The 20,829-nt window shown below is 35.3% G+C and overlaps 1 pseudogene; it reads right to left on the bottom strand.

The window, feature by feature from the left end:
- Positions 1-18,405: 18,405 nt before the first annotated feature.
- LOC119642269 lies at positions 18,406-20,498 on the bottom strand (annotated as a pseudogene).
- Between the last annotated feature and the right edge of the window lie 331 nt (positions 20,499-20,829).

The raw sequence follows: 20,829 nt of genomic DNA, 5'->3' as shown, positions 1-20,829 counted from the left end.
ATTTGCATTTATAAAGTATTTGTATATTTACATAATTTTGTGAGCTCACAATTATAAAAAAAGAAAAAACACATTTTATACGTTTACATACTAATCTTTGCTTCTGTTATTTTTTTCTTCGAAAGCATATTACATCTAAACAATGTGTTCTATAACAAAAAAAAATTAACAAAACTGTAGATTTTTATATTCTATAAAATAAGTGTTACTTCATTTCGATATCGCTTAGGAATACAAATATTACGATTTTTCTCGGAAACTACATAAATCTTTACTTAGGTGGTATCATAGTGTCCATTTTCCAGAAATTCCAAATATGCTTTCATATTATTGTTAACGTACGTCAATAAACTTAAACTTCCAGTATTCTTATCTAAGATCAAGAAATCCGCTAGATTGTGGGGAATAAATTCTCCGTTCCTTTCATAAGAATCTTCGATAATTTCGAATATTATTTGATCATCTGAATCTGTCAAAGAATTTTTATTAGTTAAGAGTTGTTGAGAGAGCTTTGGCGAATTATCATTGACATCGTTAACCTATAGAGACGACAAAGATTATAAATGATGTTTTAACGAGAGTGCATAGAACTTGTCTTACTTTTATAATGACTTCTAAGGTACAATTACCCCTTAGGGGATTCGTTATTTTTCCTTGATTCCTTTTATGCGTAATCTATGCTCACTCTGATGTTCTCGATCTAAAGCAGGTTTTAAAGTAAGTTCTCTGGTCTTTGGATTTAATTTAAATCGACGAGTATCATTGGGAATATATAAAATGTTATTGTCTTCCTCTTGTTTGTGTCAAAATACCCAAGACCATGTAGCACATGCCACATCAGCATTTTCCGTAATTTTGATATCGTTTAGTTTTGTATTTATATGCACGCTGTTGTCTGAAAGATAACTAAAGCGTATAAGAATTTTATTATTTTATATGGTCTAAGGATTTCCGCAACCTGCCTCCTAACCTACCTTTATATTTAACGAAGGTGGTATTTTATTAGCGGCGAGAGCTTTTATTAAAAGCACTGTTTCTAAGTTCTGGCCATGGTGACTTTCTAATTTTATTAACCTGATCGCCGAAAACTTTGCATATGGCTTGGACCTCCATACGATCTCCCGCAGGTGTGGAAGTGGCATGTGCGTTAACATATGTCACGTTGTAAATGAATTGTTATATGTCTTGTGGCCTTTAACATGATTTAACAGCATAAATGTATGCTGTAAGATGGACAGAGCAATTTCATTGCAATCATTAAAAAGGAAATGTTCAATTTGCGGTTAATTGATATATTTTTGAAGGGACATCAGATCGACCATGAAACGTGGGAGATGACCGACACGTAATTTCCGAAGAAACCAGTCAGGAAATGTTTTCTCTCCGTTGTCATCTTCAACAGCTGCCACTTCCTCCTCACTTCAATCACTGTTAACTGAATCGTCATCAGCATTTGAAGAATGTTCTTTATCTTTTTCACTTTCCAAGTCGTCAATTTCGTTTCTTTGTTCTTCATCTGAAGAATCCTTCTTCCGTTGCTTTTTCTTCTTCATCTAAAGTTTCTTTTCCGTACTCCTCCGCGGATTCACATTCTTGCCATTACCCGTTTGGAAACATGTGGGTTTGTCGACTTGTGCAGTGCTCTTTGCAATTTTTCTAAAGTTAAATTACATGCGATATTTTATATCTTCCAGTCCAGTTTCATAATCGTTTTCTTTTTCCAATATGGTTTTTTTAACATTCGCTGTTTGAAAACCTGCAGAAACAAACGATTCATGACCTTGCCAATATCATCTTGGTGCATTTTAAAGGTAACTTTGTTTTCCATTCCTTCTATTCCATTTTCAATAAAAACTCCATTTACTTGCACAGAATGCTTACACGTTTCTTTGCCTTTTATGCACATCGCTTGAAAGCCTGTTTTGTTGGCTATTTGCGCACCGCTGTTTGCAGTTTCTCCAAACTTGGACTCCATACTTTTAATCGACATCCGAGCTTTTATGGCTTATAGTTCAGTTACATAATTCGTTTCCTGCAAACTGTCTTGAAATTCTCTTAGAATATCTTGTACGGATATTTGGCTTTCTTCCGATATGGAGATTTTTTTACCATTCGCTGTTTGAAAACTCGCAGAAATAAGCAAACTTCCCGGATTATTGACCTTGCCCACTTCATCTCGATTCACTTTAGTTTTAACTTCTTCCCATTCGTTTTCAATAAAATTCACTCCAACTGCGTTTTTACCTACTCCCAACTCCGGCCGTTCTCCGCTAGCTTTTTGAAGTCTTAATGCAACATTAGTTTCTCTCCGCACCAAGTTCTTAAAGTATTCACTAATATTGTATCTTGGGTTACGTTTAAAGCCAATCAAATAAATAAGCATAAAAAAAATATGAGCACTATCAAAGTCATACCTTAGGTTATCTGCTTATTTCCTGGGAACTTAGATATACTGGGAAAGTTACTCTTGATCTTCAGGTTTTGATCTAAGATTTCTAGAGTGTTTATGGGTGCAAAAAAGTCATTGTCATCTTCATGCCAATGATAATTTTTACTTATCCCAGTTTTACACTGATTAGATGACACTAAAGCTAAAAAATTTTGGATTAATTTAAATATTGTCTCATCGCAGATTTTAAAAACAACTTACTTTCATTTACGTTGTACATGTCCTCTTTCTCGATATAGTCGTAATTACGATCTGAAGCTTTTTCAAAGAAGAATGTACAAAATACAAAAAAACCGATAAAGAGCAACTTACTTTCTGAGATGAAATTGTATAAGTTTTTGGAATTCAAATTTACGATGCGTTCGTCAATTAAAGTGTCATCGAATTGATTACAAACATTAAGAAAATGCTTATCTTTTTTGCATTGCAACAATGAAGATGAACATGTACTCACATTGTCCTCAATAGCGGCCTTGAATTTTTCCTCCAAATTTGATTTCGCCTTTTCTTTAAATTTACGGCTACAGTAACCTTTCGGTTTCTCCAGTAATGTAAATAAAGGGCTCCGTTCCAAATTTCTTAAGTTACTCTCGGGCGATGTTATAGGACTGTTAAAAGGCGTTGTAGAAAAGTCCTCAAATATATCACCACGAGCTCTTTCTGGTGCGTCTACATTGTTTACTTCTTTCAACATAACTTCCGCTTTATTGCAACATTCCATTAACTGTGTATCAGTGATGTGAAATTCACATCCATTTGTAGATTCGTGACATGACGTAAATTTTTGCGAGGCTGTCAAATTGTCAAAATTGTCCATTGACATTTGCACATAAGACCGGGAATCCGCTAAGAACATTATTTCATCTTCGTATCGACTCTCGTTTTTTCTAAAGCGATATCTTTTTGAATTACGAATGTTTCATTGGAATCACAATCATTCAGGCCTGCTAAGAAACTTTCTTCACTTATGTTGTCGTAGAAAGCAAGTAGGGCAGGCTGGCGCAGTTTTCTATCATTAGACTGAGGAGAACTTATACTACGTTTCAGCAATTTATGTTTCCTTTGCGTTTGCTTCTCATATGCAGATTTGTAGGAACTTCGGGGAGTAGATTGTACGCTTTCATTCAATTTCAAAATTTAATAAATTGATTTGTAATTCTTGCACAAGTGAAAACTGTTTCTCCAAGTCGTAATCAAATTCTATGGAAGCCTAATATTGCGGGAGGATTGAAAATTAAAAAAAAATGGATATTTATCAATAAGTGAATAAAAGATTTAAAATTATAAAAAAAAATTGTTTTCTTACTTGAGAAATATGAGCTGTTTTATAGTTGAACAACTGATTCCGACAAAAAAGTTCTAGGTGTACATTGTTGAAAGAAAAAGAACTGTACCGTTTTTACAACTTTCGAGTTGTGAAATTCTTTGCACTGGCTAATACAACAATAAGTATGTGTGCCGCCATACCTGTATACATATGTATACGTACGTATACGTTTGTTGTATGCCGCGACTATGAGCCAGGTATTTGAACATTTCTGCTTTTCTTATCATTCGAGAGAAAGCAGTTAATGCGATAGGTTTGAAATTTGTGCGAAATGAATTCTTTAAATAATATCAAAATTGTAATAAAATCGTTGGTGCTTTCCGGGTTGGAAAGAAACGGAAGGGGAGCAAATACCCTTCCGTCATCTCGGGTTTAGGACGTTTAAAGATTTCCTCAAATCTATACCGGATGTTATAAAGGTAAAAAGTTTTGGTTAATATTTTTGTTTTAGCTTAAATATGCGTTCAAAACTTTCATATTCTTTTCAGATCACTGGTGACGGCCGTGATGCCTTGCTCGCTGTGTTGTCCAGAACTAATACCAAGCATCTAGAAAAATGATTAAAGAGCAGAAGAGGCCGAGGAAAACTCATAGACAAGGAAAAATTTTGAAATGAAGTCCTAATGCAACATTAGTTTCTCTCAGCACCAAGTTCTTAGAGTATTCACTAATATTGTACCATTGGTTACCTTTAAAGCCAATCAAACAAATAAGCAATATCAAACTTACTTTAATTTGCATTGTAAGTGTACTCTTTCCTCAGGGTAGGCGTGGTCAATTTTTCCTCTTCTTATATAGGAGCATCAATCGTGGTATATACATTGAAATTCTTGTAGAATTATCTGCAAAAAAACCAAATTTTATTGCTTTTGAAAAATAGAGGTGTTCTCGGTTTACGAGGTACTGTAGGTGCGCCTTTTGGCCGATTTGACCCATTCTCAATATCAACTGCTCAATTTGAACTTGATAGCTTCATTTTTGCGGCCATGATGTTTACAACAGACGTTTCAGAGACGGGCAGATAGACATTTAAATCGATTCAGAATCTGAGGTTGACTAGACTTTGCGGGGTCTTTCAAGCTTGCTTCCTCATTCTTCGGTGATGGATATAGAAATGATAAAACCAAATACACCTTTATCACGTTTCACCTGTTTCATGTAGGTGGCGACAGGCGAAAAGATCAACAGCAATCCGCAGAACATTTCACAGCGAAAAAGGCGATTACGGTAAAAACGCTACGATAAAATTTGGTGTTGGTAATGCATTTGTAAAAAAATTAGATAAGCAAGCTGTTTGCAGAAAGCAAAGTCAGTCGAGTCAAGAGACTTGAATCATAACATGCAAACGGACAAGACGAGAAAAAGTTCCTGTAACTGATTTATAAATACATCTCCTAAAAATTATAAGTAAAACCTATGCCGTCCTGAAAGTCACATCTCGGTGGTATAAATTTTATGTTACAGTAATAAAATACGATTTAGGAATAAAATAGGATTTAGGGATTAAAATTGTTTGTCGTTGATTTTGTTTCTGGTCTATCAAAATTTAAAATATTATAAACACAGTTTTGTGGCTGTTGCTTTTCTAAATGTGAAAAAATTTCTACTTTCGAAAGTTGACTTTAATGCCAATCATGATCTTCAGGGTTTCTTTAAATGATTGACGGAGGAAATGTTTAAGAAAGTACATTCTTTCATTACACGAAAGATGGACACAGGAACTGTTTTCGGCATCACAATTGAGATTAGATTCATTTGTAACATAAGCACCTATTGTTCAGTTTATATTCAGCACACGGCAAATATGTGCCTTACAACCTATACTTGATCTTTCCCTGCGCTCTTCTTTTTTGGGTAACTTTGTAATAATTTTCTTTTTCAATATATTTCTTTTAAGAGGAGGCCGTTGACGTCTTCTAAGGTTAGTCTGTTTACCTCTAGTAAAAAATTAGAATTGAAAGAAGATGGTCATAATAAGGCTTTTCTCCCCAACCTGTTGACTTGTCTATTATGAAAATCCGCCTATCGCGGCTCCTTTCAAAATCATTAATCATTTCAGCGCCCTTCGACGGTATGTCCTAAAGCCGATTATGTCGACGTCACAAACATTGCTTCCATCCGGTAGATAAATCTCTTCCCAGTACGCGATTGATTCTACTGTTTCTGTCTTTTTCAGTGACGATACCATGACTGCTGTCTTAACGTTAGTCTGCAAAACTCTTTTTTTTCTTCTCAGCTAAAACGGCACCAGTGAACTTACAAGTTGCTACTCATTTTATCACATTTCTTGCATCCGAAACCTATGCATAGAAAAATTTTACTAATTTATGATAACTCAACTAATCGAAAACAACAAATCGAAGTTAAAGTTCAAAACGTTTCCGCTGACTAATTCCATCGGAGCGAGATATTAATAAATAAATTTACTCTCCGATCTTTTATGCATACGACCTATCCTTACTATTAGTTCTCCCATTAGGGCAGGCAGGCGGAGAAGCTTCAATCAATTCAGCATATGAGGCTGGTGGAGAATATATGTACGTTTCGGGGTCTCTGTATATCAATATCAAAATATATCGACAAAACCCGCTCTCTGATAGCATTTGGACATTCTAAATTGGTATGAAAAATTTGATTCAGCTGGGGCAATTTTTCAACCCGCTCCAATGTAACTGTTCATACGAAAACTCGATCTTTGTATAGTAAAAGGATAAAATTTTCAATACTTCGTGGTGAAAAATGATTTATAAAAGTGAATTGACATAGAAATCAACCTTGCCAAATTCTAACCATGTAGGTCCACTTTTTGCATATTACCGCATATAAAGATTTCTCATGAACAATAACCCTTTATAAAAAAATTAACTGTACTAAATTTGGATCTTCTCGGCCTATTTTTATGATCCTATCCTAACAACGATTTTCACGAAAATCGATCCTTTGTAAAGTCTAAGTTTTACCACGTTGTGATAAGAATAGACCCATAATGTTAACGTAATTTTATACAAAAATGAACTTTGAATTATATTGCGACTTGGGCCCGTTTCCCCATAAATATGCAGATGAAGAATATGCCCTTGTATAGAAACAAGATATAATTTTTGTGTTCTATAATAAAAAATAAAAATTGTGTTAGATAATGTGGTGTAGGATATTTAATGGTCGGCTATCATCTGGATGGAGATTAATTCCTAAGAAATCACTCACGAACATGCTTTTCACAATCAAACGAAGCGCGGTCCATGAACGAGCCTCCGTCGTCATACATTCGACTAAAGCGACGGCTTTCATCGCATTTTGATCATCCGTAACCATAATACTGCAATCATTTTCCAAAATATGATTAATAATACGAAGCATATCCTCTTCAACGCCCGAATCTTCGCCGAATTTTAACAATTCAAATGGTCTATGATTAAAGTTTACGGCTTTAAAACATCATAAGGTAAAACTGCAATCATAATGAGGTATGCGTATGACATGTTCCCATTGCAATTGCATTTTTCCGTAGCCTATTTTTCTGAAAGCCTATGAATTCCATGTCAAACGAACAATCCATTGTTTGACGGTACGACGAGATATACTTATTATGAAAGAAGCTAATACTAACCTGACTGTTCGGTACGTTGTCCCCTTTCTTGATTGCTTTCGAATCGTGTTGTAAGCTGTTAAGAGGACTTCCAGAAACCACTGTTTCTAATTTAATTTCCAAAAGCACAGTCGTTTGATGCAGTTCTGTTGATTCCTCGGACTCCACAGTAAATTGATTGGCCTCCTTTTAGGCGATATCATTCGTCGCTACAGGTGATTGAGGCTTTTTCTTTTCCTCAGGTGTTGGCGGCGGCGGAGGTGGCGTTGTCATCCTAACATCTTTATCTTTAGTTAAGTTTTCGGGCTTATCTAATTTCTGCATATCATCACCATCATAGCTGGAATTTTTGTGATTTTACAATTCTCATATTTTACACAGCAAATTTTTAAAAACACTAAAACACAATAACTTAAGAATAATTTCGCATGGATATGACTTTTTTCATCAAAAGGATTTTTCCCTCTTGTTTCTTAGAAAATAACATTTTTTGTGTAGTCTTTTCGAGCAAATCAACACTTACAAATGGACATCGCGAAAACAAACAATAACAATGTAAAATGCCGTTAAGTAACGCTTTTTGTTTTTGTTCCTTTTGATTAGTGAAAATACGTTATAGCGTTTTTTGTATTAAATTTTTACGATCTTCGAAGTGACAACGCATTTGCAATGGAACAAATTAGCTTTTTTGTATTGGAAAACGGCATTTGTAGATTGCGTAATCTACAAATTTTTCTTTTTGTTGAGAAATTTGTAAAATGTTTTTGCTAATTTTTGGTGCTTTAGAGACCAAATCTTATATCGATATTTACTGTAAAGTTACTCTTCCACATGTGTAAAAAATGTATTCTTTCATTCAATGATTGGTTGATTTTATTATCGTATGAAAGCAAAATTGAGACATTTTTAAGAACCCGTAAAAACTCCATAATGTTTCTTTTTTCATCCACTGCTTTGTGATAAAGACATAACAAACAAAGTTTCCTACAATGAAGTTTATGTCTTAACTTACACAATACATTTTTCATAAGATGTACATTAAGCAATATTTTGGCGGTTTTCAAAATAGTTGCTTTAAAGGAACCTTTGCAGGTTGATGATAGTTGCAAAGTGTTCCGTTTAAAGCAGAACTGGCTTGTAGAGGTTGATGAAAGCTCTTCAAAACAGTTCACGGTGTTTAAAAATTAATAAGAAAAGAATAACAAATTTTAAAAAAAATAATTAAAGCAAATAAATAGACGCAAACCAAAAAACCAGCTAATATCATTTAGTTTATAGTTTTGATAAGTTAAAATGTATATTTAATTTAGTTATAAATTGAAATTATTGTCATTGTAAAAATATGTAAAAAATATGAAATTTTTCCAATAATAAATTGAATTGAAACCTTATTTTAAATGACTTTATAATTCAAATTTTTAGTTGCTTAGCTACATTACAAGGCATACATTTAACTCCCTCAACCACCATTATTATTGCAGATACCTTCAGTTCATTAAATCCTCTCTGCTTACTAATCCTAAATGCTTTTTTAAATTTGTTAACTCAAAAAGAAAAATTTCTACACATCCCTTCACAAATGGTGCTGTAATGTATTATGTATTGTGTATGTCTTAGGGTTAAGTATCTAATGCATAAATAAATAAGGAGGAAAAAAAGGCAATACAAATTTTTATACATGTTCAAGTATTAAAAATTGTGAACAAATGTGGACGCTTATTCTCAGATGTTTGGAATTTTTATATAAATTATTGAGAATCTATTGAGAATCATAGACGCTTAATGGAGGCTAAGTCTTATTGGAACAATTACAACTACTTCATGAATTATTATCATTTGCAATCCAATTCTCAATACTAAATTAGTTTAGTGAATCAATAAACTACATAGATAGTTTTTGTGTTGTCCAAATAATCAAAAATCTTGATTGGCAAACTTAACTGAGTAGAAATTTCTTTGAGCATCGTGCTGACAAACTCTGCTTAAAATTTTTGTTTTTGGGGCTTTTTACAATTTCGTGTGTTAAAATTGCGATTGTGGTTTTGATGCGGACCAGATGAATGGGAATATGTGCTGCCTTAGCTAAAACAGGGTCTTAGCTGGTTTAAACTGCGTGTATAAATCTTCAATCTGTCTTGCAATTTAGCACTTTATTTCCTGGTGTTGACATAATTAGTGCCATTATCAGCCTCGTTGCAAAGTTATCTCCGAAGCCTTGCTTTTATCTGTATTCTTGTTGTTTCTGCAAGCAACACCAAAATCGTCGCCATAATATTGTGTGTAAGCTGGACTGCCTGGTTTGGTTTCATCATTAATCTTCTGACAATTCTTTAACTGAGGGTTTTGCGACCTACGTGGTAGTGTACCTTTTGGACATTTGCAAAACTGCCGATATTAAATTCGATATTGTGTTTCTTCGTATTGCTATGCCTGCTAAGAAAGCTTTTATCCGTGCCTCCTGTAAAAGTAAAATCACTGTGGGTGGCGCTGATGCGGGCTTGTCTGTATAGGAGACGATTTGATGACATGTGCTCGAAACACATACATATGATTTAAAAGACCGTTGGCAGTTATTTAAATTATATGGTTAAAGAACTCTTAATTATCTATGGATACTGCAGTTCAGGAGATGAAACGTGAACTTAGGGAGTCGGCTGATATATTCCATCAATGAATTGAAATCATAATCAATGAAATGAAATCGGTCGTGGGTGGATGTAACGACTCGATTAAAAAACTTGAACTCGAGCCAAGTACCGAAGATGGAAGTAAAGGCATTGTATAAACAGTCGAACAGATCGAATATCATAGAAAATGGTTTACCTGAGGACTTGAAAAATGTATTAGGAATGACCATAAAGCTTGCTTCTTCACGTGGTATTAATACAGATTTTTCAGGCTGTTAATCAGTGCCTCTATATCAACCAGAATAGGTTGATATAGATGTCCGACTCTCTCTAAACCAAACTATTTGACCGACAATGCCTTCTAAAGAACTCAAAATAATCGGAGGAATTTCCCTTTCGAACATCGCCACATGAGAGGGGTAGCTTTAACCGATGGATTAACCGAAGCTGGACCGGCAGCGGGATTTGAGGTGGAGGCGCTTGCTGTAAAAACTTGGTTTATGTTGCTTTCCAAATTCTTCAAAGGATAAAAGAAAAGGAGCGATCATATTGACAAAAAAACCAAATTGATTAGATAGTGCGTATACGGGAATGGGCTGGCTTGGGCAGAAGCATGTACGCCCAACATTGCACTATCCTGATAATGTAAAGCAATAGTTTTATTGATTTTTAAATATGTGCCTACCTTTTTACGTCACTGTATACTTTTTATGTTCAAACGGTAAGCCCATAACTTATATGGTCTTAGCAGGATCCTTCTTTACAATCGATTTGTTGTACATTCATGTTTACACACAACATGTACATATATAACTACTTTCTATATATATGTATTAAATTATATTATTTGTAGTCAGTATTACATATAGACGAGCAGAGTATTTTTGAATTTCACATCCATTATTAGTTATACAATTTTTATGATAACAATTATTCGTCACTTTTCCAATCGTAATCTCCACCTTTCCGCAAATTAAATTCAGTCTGGACCGAATCTTATATCCATCACCGTTATCGTAAAAAAGGCCATAGAAGTAAAATTACACAAATATAATGCTCTATAAGTTCGGCAAAGATGCGTACGCGTTATAGTCGCGTTTTAATACTGTGTAAGAAAGATTTCAAATTCTTAGTGAATTTCTTAGCTTTTAGGCTTTATTCGCGTCTAAAGCTAAAACTTCTTTAAAAGAATAAAGTGTGTAATTTAACTTATATGATATGTTGTTCTTTTATGTGAAAAATTCATTTTGGTTTTGTGCAATCAACAATTAGAATTCTAGGCAAAAGTCTCTCTGTTTCTCTGTTGATCTATGATTACAGTTTCTTTTGCTTTCGCTCAACATTTACGGTGGGAGCGAAACTGATAATTTGCTGGTAACTTGCTTTAATTTGTTGAACAGGGGGGTAGATATTATTTTACAAGATGTGTAGCCGCATGAAGGATTGCGATAGACTGCCGAGTGCTGCCCCGAGCATCGAAACAGAACTTGAGGAGTGTATGAAGTGCATGGAACAAGAAGAAGAAGTCGTGCCGCCTGTGAAGGATTATACTATCCCGCCGGAGTTGTATTTAAAGATGATCGACGAGGATTTTGACGGCCCGTTGACATCAGCGCAGGCGGCGCAAAGAGGAGAAAATTAGCGGCTCCAAGCTAAATCTCTCCCGGAACAAGCACCACCAAACACCGAGGAACTTTGTGATGTGCTCACTATTCATGACACAATAGTGCAGCTTTGCTTCGACGACGTATGCACGAAAGGACGACGTGGTGCAAGGATGCCACTACTGCAAAGAGGACGCCAAAGAGACTGAGCCGCACAAAAAAATCCTCGTGTTCGCAGCGCAGAGTTTTTGGGCCTCCTTCAACATCGTGCTGAACGCGTACCCCCGCACATCTTTTGCGGGTGGATTAGAGGACCTTCTTGAAGAGAATATTCAAGCCGCGGGGGTTATGGGTTTATGCGCAAACGCTGTCGTCTGCGACCGAGGCAATGAAAAGCAACCAATCCTGGGAAGCAAATTCGATAGTGGGGTGTATAGAAGGAAGCGAGCAGGTGGCAGCGCCCACTTAATACGCCTGTTATGGGACTACCCCTACTTGGCGGAAGCATTATTGCAAAAATTCAGATTAGTCAAAAATAGCCCGATTAACATAAAATTAGTTAAACAGCTGGGGAAGATGAAGGCGCCCAGCTCACCGTACTGGTCGCATACTGGTTGCATGCCAATGTATAGGTCCTCATGGAGGTCGCGCTCCATTATTTTGCAATTCCCGAGTGATGCACAGTTCACGAATTTCCAGACAGCTATAAGGAGTAAGACGATCGACAACTCCGACGGTGTGGCGCAAAGGACATGCGACTTGATCAACGCACTAACCACGTTCATCGAAATCCTGCACCGGAGCTCCGGAAACTTGGGTGGAGTCCCAAAATGAACCCAGTGAGGCGCACGAGTATTTCTACAATAATATTAGAATTACTCCGAGCTTACCCTGCCATAACCGTCGTACCATATAGGGTAAGCCATTTTTTTACAACATTGCGATCAGATATCGAATGAGAACCCGGTCGTTAGTAGATACAATGGAGCTGGTGGGCCGACTAAGGAACTTTCAATTGACGAGATGGTTGAGCGGTTACAGGCCAAGAGACGATTACTCCATAATCGACAAAATGAAGTACGAACTCGAAGCAAAGAGCGAGGAGCAGTTCGTACCGTACAACCTAGATGACGAAATATTGCGCAACCAAATGACGGATAGGATTTCGCCACTCGAACAAGAACACCGGCGGCTGCTCATTGGATACGTAATCGTGCAATACATCGGTGAGCAGCTGAAATGCCAAGCGTGAGAGACCTCACACTTGAGAAAGAAGCCTTTTACGATGAGACCAGCGATGGCAAAACTGCGTTAAATCCAAGAGATAATTTAACATTATTTTCAAGGAAGTCCCAACACAAGAGACCCAAGGAGCATTTCACAGCGCCTGCGACATTTTTAAAGGCCGCCAAGCATCAATATTTGGTAGTGCCGAGCATCGATAAGCGCTTACAGGCGACCATCATGTCACGGGTTGCTTTCTTCCCGACAGCAGGATCGTGCAACAGCAGCTAGGTGCACTGAGCGAATTTACAATGATTCCTTTTATTTATGTTGCTAAACACTGTAAACTTTAGGCAGAAGAAGAAGGAGAAGATTATCTTTTTATTCGAAGGAGTAGAGTCCTCCGCTCATAAGCTCCTTCGTGCGTCAGAGTCCTCCGCACATAACATACATCGTCGAATATCCTAATTGGTACGGTAAACGCAGTAAATTTCTTATACAATTGTATAGCTAAATACAATGCCCATTACAAAAATTTACAAATGCACATTAACGATATTAGCTAAAGTTAGAGCTAAAGTTTTACAAATACGGCAACACAGCGTCTTAATTGAAAATGCCGGAGCTCCTTTTAACTTTCTTCATTTCTATAATTGGTTATATGGCATTAAAACAAATGATATTTCTTGACACCGATGTTTACAATAACATGAAATACCGTCAAGAATTAACAGAATGTAAATAGAAGAAAACGAAGAGCCCTTTTACGAATTTTAATGAAAACCGCATTAAAACGAATAAACTAAACATGCCACGTTGAAGCGTTTAATAAGCGCGGCAGGTTTGTTTCCAAAAAAAGTGAAATGAAAAGTAAGAATACTTATAACATGCTTCTTTTTTTTACACCCTGACGAAGACTTTCAATTATTGGAAATATCTTGGTATACTGCATGTGAAAAGGCGAAGTAAATGAGCGAACCTCGAATTTGGTCAAAAAAAGGAGAAGTAAACGAGCGAGCCAGAATTACCACTTGTTGCAATGTATTTGAACTTCGAATTTTCTCAATGTAAAGGAGAAGTAAATGAGCGACCACTTGTTAGAATGTAAATATTGGATATATTTGTTCTCTTTTCTCCAGTTTTAGGGCCGTTGGCTTGCATATTAACTATAATGCGGATATGTACATTTTCAAACCGGATATAGGAGCAGTGCGAAACATTTGGGCGTCATTTTATATCGAGTATTTAACGCTCACATATAATGGCTAAAGAAGATTTCCATATAGATCAAGAGGTGAAGTATTGGGCAGTGTGGAAGTATTACGTATGCAATGAACCTATGATTAAGTTTCGTGCAAGTAGAATAAAGCTCATATATAGTTAAATTGGTTCATAAATAACAAATGGCTTATTCTCAGATGTTTGGAATTTTTATACAAATTATTGAGATTCATAGACGCTTACTCTCAGATTTAGGCAATTTTTATACGCTTATTCTTATTTTTTTGAAGAACGTGAAAAAAATCTGTAGGAACGTTTCACATTTTTCCTTTTTATCGTCTTATTAATTATTTATAAGAACCATTTTCAAAATATTTCTTGATGTGATCTTTCGAATTAAGTCACTACTTAAAATTTTAATGACACTTTTCTGACTTTCTTTTCTGCATTCGATTTTGTGGCACACGCCAAATAGATCGCAAATATTAGACCTAAAAACCCAGATATGAAAAAAAATTATTTAAATGTTAATGGGTTTGTATGTATATGTACATATGTATAGGTAGTTAGGCATATCAACTAATAATGCAGTGCTGATCCGTAATTCAATAATCTTAAAACTGCAACAGAAACAAGAAACGTTTTTGCCTCCAAGTAAGCGAGCGTTGTTAGTTGTGCAAAGTGTTTTTGAAGCAAATTCGACAAAAATCATTACAATCCACTTTTTTGATCCAGAAATATGTGTTTTTCCCAAAACAACCAACTCTAATCCCGTCATATTCCTTCCGTGCTCTGCCGCCCTATACGGTAAAAGTATCTTCAGTTTGCGTGGATGCTTGCAGTACTCTCAGGGGCTTGAGACGGACCAACTTTATATGACACCGATAAATTTAAAATAATTTTCCAATCGACTTAAATTTGACTGCGTGTCTATTTGCACGTCTATCTGATGTCTTCTTTTTTCTTTGAAATGGAAAAGTGTCCAAAACTGTCGATTCGGGCAGTGCAAGACTTTCACCCGCTAAAAACCACCTATGCTCCTACCACCCGTACTCCTATCCATGCTTAATTTTTAGTACGTTATGATGCCAACAAGTAAAGAGTGAGAAGATTTTTGGAGAAAATACATATTCCGATGACGTCAGTTGAGGGTTCTCGCTTACTCTCTACGGTCTTCCTCTAGGGAAAAAGCTATAAGTTTTGGTAGTTGACCACAAAAATAAGTGGAGAATTGCATTAGTGGAAGGGGAGTAAGCTTGAATCGATTGATGGCGCATGACTAGTTTTAGTAAATTTTTAGAGACCTGCTGTTCGATTTTCGCATATTTTTGAATATTTCCTGTTAATTCTTCGATATATTCGTGCAAGTGGTTTGAATAAATATATAATCTTATATATATAAGTGCATGAAAAAAGAGCATTTATCTTCCCTTGAACGCATTCTGACTAGTTTTAGTAAATTTTTAGAGACCTGCAGTTTCTCAAAGATTCGGCAAATCGGATGATGAATTAATTATATCAAACAACAATCTAATTAGGACACCATTAATGCCAACAGACGCCAACTTCGTTTTATTCAATAACCTCAGATACCTCATCGCAGCGAAAATGGAAATAATCGAACGCGTAAGCCACAATCCAAGTTCACCAAGTTCGCTGCCCAGACTGTGGTCAACAACGAAAAAGCTATTGAGATGATTGACTTCACCATCCCAGATCACATTATCCTTATAACGCATATGTCTCAATTTCCGTAAAATCCTCCATAGAACCGCAGAATCAGCATTTCCAAAAAGATTCATGAAGTATCTTCTGTGTTTTGTCCTTATAATGTTTTTGATTTTATTGCCTAACTTATAATAAATATTAAATAATAAATTGCCCAGTTGTGTGGAGTAGAGTCCGACCTGTAGACAGAGAAAGCCAAATCTCTTAAGGGGCGCGCAAAGGAAATATATCTATAATTCATTCTAGTATTATGATTTTATCGAATTCTTTTTTAACAACCGGAGCATAGGAACATAGGCTACCAAGAAGAAAAGAAAAATATGCACGTATCGTGCCTACGTCAGCGTAGTTAAGTACTAGACCACAGCTAACAGAAAAACAATTTAGTAAAACAACTAAAATATTTGTCTTCAGTCATGGCTCTCAACACTCAAACTGCACTGAAAACAATGACTTCTTTTAATGGTAGCTTCAATGACTTGGAACCATTTCGCAAAGTTGTAATACTTTTAGCAAAGAATCTAAATGATGATGGAGAAACGCAACTTCTTGAGTTCATCGCCCACACCAAACTCTCACAAAATGTGAAGATGGCTATAAGGTCAGTTCAAATACCAGCCACTCTACAGTATCTATATCATAAACCGAGATCCAATTTCAAAACTTCCCAAACAATACGCTCTATTCAGAACACACTAACAAATATATACCAAAAAGATAAAATACAAAATTACGATGGCAAAATAGTTACTCTAATAGGCCCGCTAAATAACCTATGAACAGAGAAATTAGGTAGCAATGCAAACGCAGCAGAAGGTACAGTTATCACTAAATGAAAATTACGCTCTCACAACATTAAAAAACTGTATAGGTGGCACAACCTTAACATAAGCAGTCAACTTGAAAAAGACCTAACATTTCAAAACAATAACTAAATTCTGCACGTACATAAACGTAACTACAACCCCAAATTCACTATCAACACAAACAGTATTATCAACACTATTACAAATATCAAAACTGTTATTAGAACCTTGCGGCACACCAGATATAGTCTCAGCGAAGGAAGAGTTAGAGTGGTTTACAGAAACAAGCTGTTTACGATTCGAAATATACGACCACATAATCTTAAAAGAAAAGTGGTATTTATCGTTCAGTTTCCTAATTACCTTAGTGTGTGGGACTCTGTCAAATGGTTTTGTAAGATCGCGACCAAAAAGAACACAGCTCCTATCAACATTGATGTTGTCCCTAAAGAATTCCATGACGGAGATTAAAAGGGCCGAAGGACGAACTGGCCATCATGCAGGGAATTACTGCTATTCAGGAGTGAATCAAGTTGTTCCTTCACGATAAACTCCACAACTTTGGAGAGACGTAGTAGGATGCTAATCAGTCCAAGATTGGTATGTGTAAAAGAGGAATGGATATTATGAGAGCCATTTTCCGCTTCTTGGGAAATTTGGAGATCATTAGTACCGTATTTACCGATTTACGATCGATGGTTACATATGCAAGGAAAGATCAAGTTAACAAGTTTGATAGATATTCCCTCAAATGCAACCGAGGTAGTTCAACCACATTCTAGAATGAGGAAAAGAAATCTCTATCTGTAAAATTATTGAAAGAAGGCGGTGAGTCGCGGAAATTTAGTTGATTTTGGACTCATTAACAGCGTTTACATGTACCTCAATAGAGTCATCTCTACTATCTTCCAATATACTTTTATCAGGGATCATGTGCTACATTTGCTTACACTTTGCATTTCCGAAGGAGTTAGCATTACGCAACTTATAATAGTTTCGCCAGGCAATAGCATGAAGAGTGTCATTGCCAAATGAAAATTTAGAATCGCGAATAAGATATAGGATGTTGTACAATATACTGGTTAGGAAGTTAACTTGAACGTCTACGCAATTTGAAAAATTAATTGAACTAAAATCAGTTCTTCGTAAATAACTAACGATTGCCTTAATTTTAGCCCTGTTGACGATTTTATAATTGACTTCATGTTGATGACGTTAACGGAAAGCGATAATGAAACTAACGCGTGGTCCGAGAAACCAGAGTCAACAGCTTGGCAGTATTATACAGAAGCGAGATTCTCACTTACGAGACGGTGATCAATAAGGGAAATGGATAGTTGCTGAATATTAAAATGAGTCGGTACACAACAGTATTCTTAATTCGCGTGTATTCATTGATGGCTAAAGAATTCATTATATTTCAAGTTAACTGAAAAAAAAACAAAAATGTCAATTTTTTATTTTTTTTTTTGGCTGCGAGTTACGGTTTAAAAGAACTTAAGTACTCAAATCAAGAGAAATTGAAGAGATATTAATGACTTTTCTAGGATATATTAAACGTCGAAATTCATGTTAGATTTTTCTTCTGGATTTAAAGCAAAACCCTCGAAATTTTAGTCTACACAGTCAATTCAAAATACGTTACTATCTTATATTAAAATATTTTATTTCAAATTAAAGTAATATATAAACGTATTTCGATGGTCCTTAGGACAATATTTACAAAACTACACAGATACAAGAACATAACAAAAAAGACAATTATTGCATTTTCTGCAATAAGGGACCTAGGACGCCACCAAGATTCACCGAATTAGTTTCGTTCATTTACTAAGACCGTTGCTGCGAACCAACTAATTGAGCCTGTTGAGTATTAATCAGGGTATTGCCATTCTGAATGTTAACGCCGGTTGCTGAGTTTGAACCAGGTTGTTGGGCGGCCATTTATGGTTGCTGTGCTTCATTTATTTCGGCACCACAAGTTGCTGCGTTCAGTTGTGTGCTATTCAAACAATTGAACATTTTAATACGTTTTTGTGTATAATGTTGCAACCGCGATATGGCGATATGATCATCGATAAATTTACAACACTGGGAGTTAACAATTTCTCGCCGAAAATGTTCGTATTGTAAAAGATCAAAAAAGTGTAGACACTGAAAGCCGATTAGATCACTAAAAAACGCTTTAAAATTTTTTTTTTATTCTTGTTGGCTTCGATTAACGTACAATTTAGATAGTTGGGATTTGCTAGGCATTGCACGAATTCTAACTTTACTTGCCATCGTAATTTCTGCTGCTCCTCCGATTCTATGGCAGCTATTGAAGTAAGAAATATTTACATAAATCTTTTTGCTATGATATCTTCCAAATTATATTTTGCGAAATTCTGCTTAATTTTGAAATGTTTAATCATGTTTAACTATGGTTGCGACAGAAGCCATTTCTGGGGCACATAACTTGAACATTAAAGGTGTTACTCAGATGAAATAAATCGCAATTAAAATCTGCAGTTATGACAAAAATATCAAACGTATTTCCTTCAAGAAGATTACAAGATTGAGTTTCGTAGAACTGTTAGAAGGGCTAATACCCTAGCAGTCCAAATGTGCAGGATTAAGACTACCATTTTTCTCCTGTACCGCAAGTAATGTGGACATAAACAGAAAAATTACATTCGATTGTGGCCGAAACTCTTATACTCTAATACTTATCATCTTTATTTGAAAAAAAAAGTCAATAGAGAAAATAAAATTGATATTCACTTTTGCGGCCAGGAGAGTATTTAGCACAAGCATTTCACATATCGACACGCTTAAGTTAATTCAGAATTTAAAGTTAATAAATTACGTATAAGTTTCATGGGATCTCCGAAGCGTCACTCAAGTTTTTCAGAATTCTTTTCAATGTAACCCTCAGTTATTTTCAAACACAGTTCTCCTGTTCCTAAAGTAGTAAAGCTGAAAAATATATTTCTGACTTTTAGATGATTTTATTAAATAATTAAACTATTCCCTATTATTCCGAGTATCTCGAGTAAAAGGAAAATAAAATGAAGTGGCTTTTAAGCATTTTATCTATATCATTTTGTTTTTAAAGAGAAATTTCTTAAAATATGGAGTCAATTCTATTCAATTGTAAACATAATTTAATTTGAATTAATAGAATTTATTATCTTTTCGAGGCTAAAGATTTTAAAGATTTTGGATATTGCGTTAAAATGGACTAAGCCAATAAGATTTGGGGCTTATAAGTCTAGATAATCAAAAGTCATAATTATTTACAAGAAATATATATGAATAACAAAAAAATTGCGGTCATGATATGCTAAGGCCATCAAAGACAAATCCAGCACAACTCAAATCTATGGCCGGATCGCGTGCGTGAGACTTTGATTGTTACATTGCTAGCCCCACCCCAGCGAGCTTCAGCGGCACGCTAAAATTTTTACCCTAATTCTTTAGAATACGAAATTAATCATATGTTCATAGTTTGAGCAGTTTTGAATAGTTTTCTGCTAAGCAGTGAAAATGAACGTTAAATCTCTGTAAATGCACCAAATTTGAACGGCGTGGGTTCATGTTATGTGTAATTGTAAATTGTTGAGTTGCTCATGGTGATGTAAAAGTAATTTTGCAAACTTTGCCTGAAAAAAGAATATGTTAGAGAAAAATTATGCTTAAACGTTAAAAAAAGCAATTATCGCAAATCAAAAACATAAATTCGCTGTCCTAATAAACCAAGTTAATTCACAGATATAACGATCGTTTTTTGCTGCAAAAAGATCGAGGAGACCACCATATAATGTGAAAAGAAGAAAAGAACTTCTATTACTATCAGGCCTGTGATGTCTGAACATGAGATGTTCAGCACACTCGCTGATATTACAAATCTTACAAATATTACATGGTATAGAACAAATCATTTTTAAATGTATTTTATCATAACTGTGACCACTATTGAGTTTGTAAAGAATTTTGATTAAAGGAAGCCTTTGATAAGGGTTTAAAGTTAAATGTCCGATTTATTTTATAGAAAACGCGATTGGATTGGCACAAGCAATCTCTTTGAATTCGTCATTTAGTTATTGAAAGACGTGATTACAAATTGCTCGTATTGCTTCAATGGAAGCATATTTGATGATCATTTTTGCCTGAAAATCAGCTTTTTCAATTTAAAAAAAGTCGCAGTGACCAGGTATTCAAATAAGGTGACAGTTATCCACTTGAGATTCATGTAACATCCTAAGCATATCA

This window comes from Glossina fuscipes, unplaced genomic scaffold (assembly GCF_014805625.2).
Source record: "Glossina fuscipes isolate IAEA_lab_2018 unplaced genomic scaffold, Yale_Gfus_2 221, whole genome shotgun sequence".
Classification (NCBI taxonomy): domain Eukaryota; kingdom Metazoa; phylum Arthropoda; class Insecta; order Diptera; family Glossinidae; genus Glossina; species Glossina fuscipes.
This window is presented reverse-complemented; position numbering and strand designations above follow the sequence as displayed.